This window comes from Gymnoscopelus braueri (genome assembly GCF_963280865.1).
Source record: "Gymnoscopelus braueri genome assembly, chromosome: 14".
Lineage (NCBI taxonomy): Eukaryota > Metazoa > Chordata > Actinopteri > Myctophiformes > Myctophidae > Gymnoscopelus > Gymnoscopelus braueri.
In genome coordinates, this window is record NC_137619.1 from 35,840,157 (window position 1) to 35,846,156 (window position 6,000).

Below are 6,000 nucleotides of genomic sequence, written 5' to 3' on the forward strand. Positions count from 1 at the left end.
CAGCTGTAGTAAGTTGATAGAAGCATTACTAAATGCTAAATAAAAACTAAGTTATAACAAATAATAATAGTTAATATCCATATTTATCACATATTTATCGCCGATAAACAGGGGCGGGCTGGGACCAAAATTCAGCCCTGGCATTTTGGTCCGAACCGGCGCACCGCCCCCGGACCGTTTGGCCCTCACCATCTACAAAGTTGCCCACCCCTGCCCTATTTCATACTTTGTCGTATGATAGTGTCATGCGGCAAGAATAGACGCAACGCATCACATCGCAATACATTGTGAGCTTGTAGATCGGATGTTTGAGCTATTTTCAAAGTGTGTTGATAACTTTTGAGAATTTTCACCTAAATGGCCCAAATCCTTCTTTTTTTTTGGTCAATTTCCATTGTCTTCTGATCTGGATACACTATTCCGTGCTGCTGTGACAACTCCATTTCCTCACAAAAAACATTTATCTTATCAAAAGCAGGAAAGGAAAAAATGACAAAATCTAGAGTTCACAGAGACCAGAATGCTGAATATTCTATTATACAGCCCACAGCGTTTAGTATTTACATGTGGTATATGTTTCAAAGCATTATTATTGTAGCAGTCATTCAATGTTGCATGATTGTGTTAACTACTCAAACCCCAGCATACGTATTGTGGGGAAAGCTTTAGCAGAAAATAGCAGATCGGCAAGCTCAGCGCAACGCATTGTGAGCTTGTCGATCGGCTATTTTCAGTGAAAGTTTTACTTCAATAACAGAAAACAGAAAACACACTAGTATAGAGCCCTGAGGGACTCCACTCAACCAAATATGGGTTTAAGTGGTCAAAGAACATCTCAATACTGTTTCCATTAATGTCACGTTACTGTCAGGAAAACAAGTTGATGTTGTTGGGAAGTTTTTCCAATAACTCTTTTCTTAACTCATGGCATCTGAATTAAAGTGAAACTGTCGCATGTCATTAAATGTTCCTCTTTTTAAGATATCTCTGCAGCTATAGTTCATCTTGACACATAACAGCTGTAGAGCGTTATTAAAAGAACTGACCCCCCAGGGGCTTCCGATCTTTTAGGAAGCAATGTCATGCAGACGAGTGAGGAGTTCTAACGTTTAAAATGGTATTATCGGTGCTTACGAGGGACTTTTCTTTTTGCCATTATTGCATTCTGCCTTGTTATTAGTAAGTGAGAAAATGTCCTCGTGAAGTCAGGATGTGGAGACATAAGGTTAAGTGTAGCGTGAAGCTTATGACCTGCTGGTATCCACTCATAGGCTCAATGCAGACATGTGCATTGAATATTCATGCCATTTGGTTTCATTTAAACGTATTTATGTTCAAGTTCACGTATACAAAATTGAATAAAGTAAAAATGTTCTCTTCCCGATGCAAGTCTCGAGGATCATACAAAATAGGCTCTTACTGGTAAAGAGACATTTAATCTATTGTATTACTTGCTGTAAATTGGGTTCACATGCCTCCATAGGCAAAGAGAAGCTTCAGCCTTATTTTGTGATCAGTCTGCTAAGTACAATATATTTTACACTAGAAGATCACAGAAAGCAACCATGACAAATTCCTTGAGTGTTTTAAATAAAAATCTGTCAGCGAATAGCACAACAGTTTTCTGAAGTGGAAAAGTTGCATATTAATGCTAACCCTGACAGACCTGGTCTATTCGGAATATCTTTGTTTTCGCGCTCAGAAAGAAACAGATGTGCAAGACATAGTTTATAGGGTGCAGGTTTCAGCATGGCATCAAAGCCATTTGAAGCTTTCAGATATATACTGAAAACAAAGTGGACCAAAAAGAAAACAGGAACCAGATTAAATCAATTTTCACCCTGCATCCGTCTTCAATTTCTAAATCATGGATTTAAGTGAACTGTAACAACAAGAGAGCCTTGTTACTGAGAAAATGGCACATTATCCTAAACATGAAAGCAGTGTTGTGATATAGTCAGTTATAGTCAATGCCATGGTAAAGGAATGGAAATATTAAGTTAACTAAAAAGAAATCCAGCATAGATTCGGGTATTATTGTTGCTTTGCATGAGTAACAGTCCGATAGGTGTATGATTCAAGATGATTGATGAGTCAGATTTGTTGCACAGAAACGGCAAAGGTCTCAGAGAACAAACACATATAAATCACAAATTTGAATAATGTGCGGGGTTAGGTACAACAAATGTAAAACCATTTCAGATCCTAACCTTCCATAAAATTCAACTGTGTGCAAAGACAGAAAAAAAAGGATTACCTCAGGGATTTTCTTTTTTTTTGTAAATGTAAAGCCTTTATAAAAACAGCAGCCTACCTTACAGTTCTTTCAGGAAGGTTGGCTGGACGGAGCCAACTTTCCACTGCTCTCCCCTCAGAGACAGCATGTGGGTTAAAGATTACCTTGCAGCAGTCACACTGCATAGTAGCCCCTTGGCTTTTGGTCACAAAAGTCACTGACCTGTGCGTCAGGATTCTGTCCACAGATGATCGTCCATCATAGTGGCAGCGTAGAGCACTCAACTTTGTTTAACCACTTATGGCCTGTTTTATACTGTTATGCTATCGTGAACCAGCTGTCTGCTGGTTCATGATGCAAAGCGTGGTGAGCTTCTAGATCTACTATTTTCACTCTCTTGCTTTTTTTTTTTTTTTTTTGCCTTTACGACATGCCTAAAATAGGAATGCCAGGTTTAAAGCGGTTTCATCAGGGGTATATGAACAAATATAAGAAGACATGCTTTGCATGCTCAGACTCAGTTAATTACACATTTCTCCTTTGCATTATGAAATAATCAATTTAAGATTTATTTACAATAAAGCACATCTGTGTGTTGTTCCAAGGTCAACAAATGCTGCTGAAGGTCACCATGTAAGGGAGACACTACTCTTGTAATTAATATTAAATGTGACGAGAAATAAAACGCAGTATCCAGGATACAGTGTTGCTGTAACGTTGCCATGTCAAGTTTGAACTCATATGAGAGGGCTATTGGCTGGTTTTCAAAAAGGTATTAGTTAACTACATGTTTGGCATTGATATATGAAGGCAGTTGTTTAAAAGCAGCCAGAGATATATTGTGCGGATTGTTTAATTGCACTATGGAGGAATCCATGACTGGATTACTGCTCCCGTTGGATCGCAAGGTTGAAGGGATTCTTAAATGCATCCATTTCTTCCGTGGAAGAAACTGAATTTCACAGCAGAATTTACAGCTGCTCAAACTCACACGAACTGAGATGTAAAGCCATTGTTGACATCTCTATTTGCTTCCTAACAGAAAAATGTTTTTGCTTTGTCATTTAACCAGTTAAGCTCTATTTTATACTTAAAAAAAAAAAAACATTTTGGAAAAGTCTCAACTCTTATCACAGGCCAAAATCTGTTTAATTTGATTAAATATACAGTACGTGTCGTTAGGAAATACTATGAGAGATCAGCTTGGATGAAATTCATGGTTTGACTTAAGTTGTCAAAAAGTAGATCTCTGAGATTCACAAATCTCAGAAACCTGCATAAAATAACAAAAGAGCACCATCGTAAAACAATAGTAACTGTTCATAATAATGATGATAATACTACTGTATAACTAGTCTAGACTGTTAGGGAACAACAACAAAGAGTGATTCTTTGAGATCCCTGAGTGGGCTGGAACACATCATGTGTTTCCAATGTCATGGATTCAAGTCTAATTTGACCTCAAACAACTGCATAATGTCTAGGAACGCACAATGTCCTGAAAAAGACATGTCCTGAAAAAAATTGTGCTTATTGACCCTTCATCATGAGCTGCTTTTTAACTAGGCACCACTTAAGCCCAATTTATACGTATGAAAATAGCCCAAAATAGACAATCTAGTTCACAATGCGTTGCATCATGGCGTGTTGTGAGCTTGCAGATCTGCCATTTTCAGCTTGCGACACCATTGTTCGACGAATATAAATCAGCTATTCTGGTGCTTTTTAGAGACTTGATGTTAAAAAGGTCCAACCACGGAACCACTTGGGGCTATACTGGACCTGTAATGAGTCTTCAAATAGCATGTGAAGAACTGCTTCAAGTACTGGTTCGGTTAAATGGCACTTATCATGTGAAACCATCTGAAGAACTTTGAAAATGGTGCACAATTGTCCACCATTATTGTGTTTTGCTGAACATACAGTAGAAGTAAAGCTACTGTGGATCAGAGTTATATACTTTACCAGGTAACACTCTGTGGTAAATTTGTGTGATAAAGTTGTGTACCTGGTTCACAGAATAACCATGCTCTGAGGCTATTTCAGGTCTTGCAAAAGGGTTAGTCTCTTGGTTTCTCTCTCTCTCTCACTCACTCACACCCACGCACGCGCGCGCGCACGCGCACACACACACACACACACACACACACACACACACACACACACACACACACACACACACACACACACACACACACACACACACACACACACACACACACACACACACACACACACACACACACACACACACACACACACACACACACACACACACACACACTCTCTCTCTCTCTTTCACACACACCATTTTCTGTTCAAGGCTGGTTGGTGGGAGGGACTTCTCGTTGCCTGTGACTCGCAGAGGTGTGCATTTGATTGGCAGCTGGCTCTGTTAAGATCACATGAATAATTAATCATACTGAGTTTAGTTTTGCACCAACAACCTTGGATTTCCAACGTACACTTATAAAATATTAACTACCAATTGAATCTATGAAACAATTCAGAATGGGCTGCACAACAACAAGGCCTGGTGAGAACACACACACACACACACACGCTACTAACCACACACACACACGCACGCACGCACGCACGCACAGACACACGCACGCTTCCAACCACACCACACACACACACACACACACACACACCCACACATGTTTGGGTTCTTTGACAAACACATAGGATATACAAAGCTAATTCTAGCCTTCCATAACAAAAGCGTAGTATTTCCCCCCCCCCCCCCCCCTGGATATTGTTATTACATTCTGTTTGCAGCAACTGAATTGTATATAAACATCCGCTCATGCCTGGTATGAGATGTGATAGATGTAGAAAGCAGGTGATTTGTTTTTTTCGACGGCTTCCATTCTGGCAGCAGTTGAACCATAGGGAGGCTTAAGCCCGACTTATACTTTGTCACATGATGGTGTCCCGCGCCAAACATCGCAGATCTACAAGCTCACAATGAGTCGCGGAAGCTTGTACAGTAGGTCTGCTATGTACGACATACAGTGAGTTGCTTAAGTGGAGCACGAATGATAAATCATTAAGATGAACACAGGATGCAGATGTCGCTGGACTTGTTTTCTCAGTCTGAGAATTAAGTTGATATAATAGCTTATTTGGTTTGTATTTCCTCTCTCAACGTCTTGCTTTGCGGTTGCTCTTTTGATACATATAATATATAGGAGTGAGAACAGGAGGACATTAATTATGTGCTTAACTAGAGCCGTGGCAGGGGGCCTGGCACAGAAACAAACGACGCAGACATTCTCTAAGTGTCAGGCTTTTATTTCCACTGAGATATATATGTAAAACAAGTTTGAGAGACTTGATTCTCATGGAAATCTGGTTTCAATAATAGCAGATATGTCAAACAATAAAAGAACTGCCAAGATTTTTCTTCTTTAAGTCAGTGTATTTGTTTTTAAGGCAAAGTATTTGTTTATTTTAATAAACGCATAGTTTGTGTAGCTGCTTAAACTGCCTTCCTGTTTTAAACAATGATTGGTGATTTATGTTGCACGTTCCACGAACTGAATGAAATCAGCTGTGTTTGCACAAATACTCGGGGCTCGTCCAAAATGTGCAGCAGAAAAAACAAGGTGCAAGAGGAAAACAAAAATATAAGGTGTTAAGGTTGACAAAATAAGCAAATGCCCTCAATGCACAGGTGCCTCTTCTAACTGTGATTGTATATGACATTTTGATTACAGATCAGTCTTTTAAGAAGTGGTAGAACACAGCACCCTGGT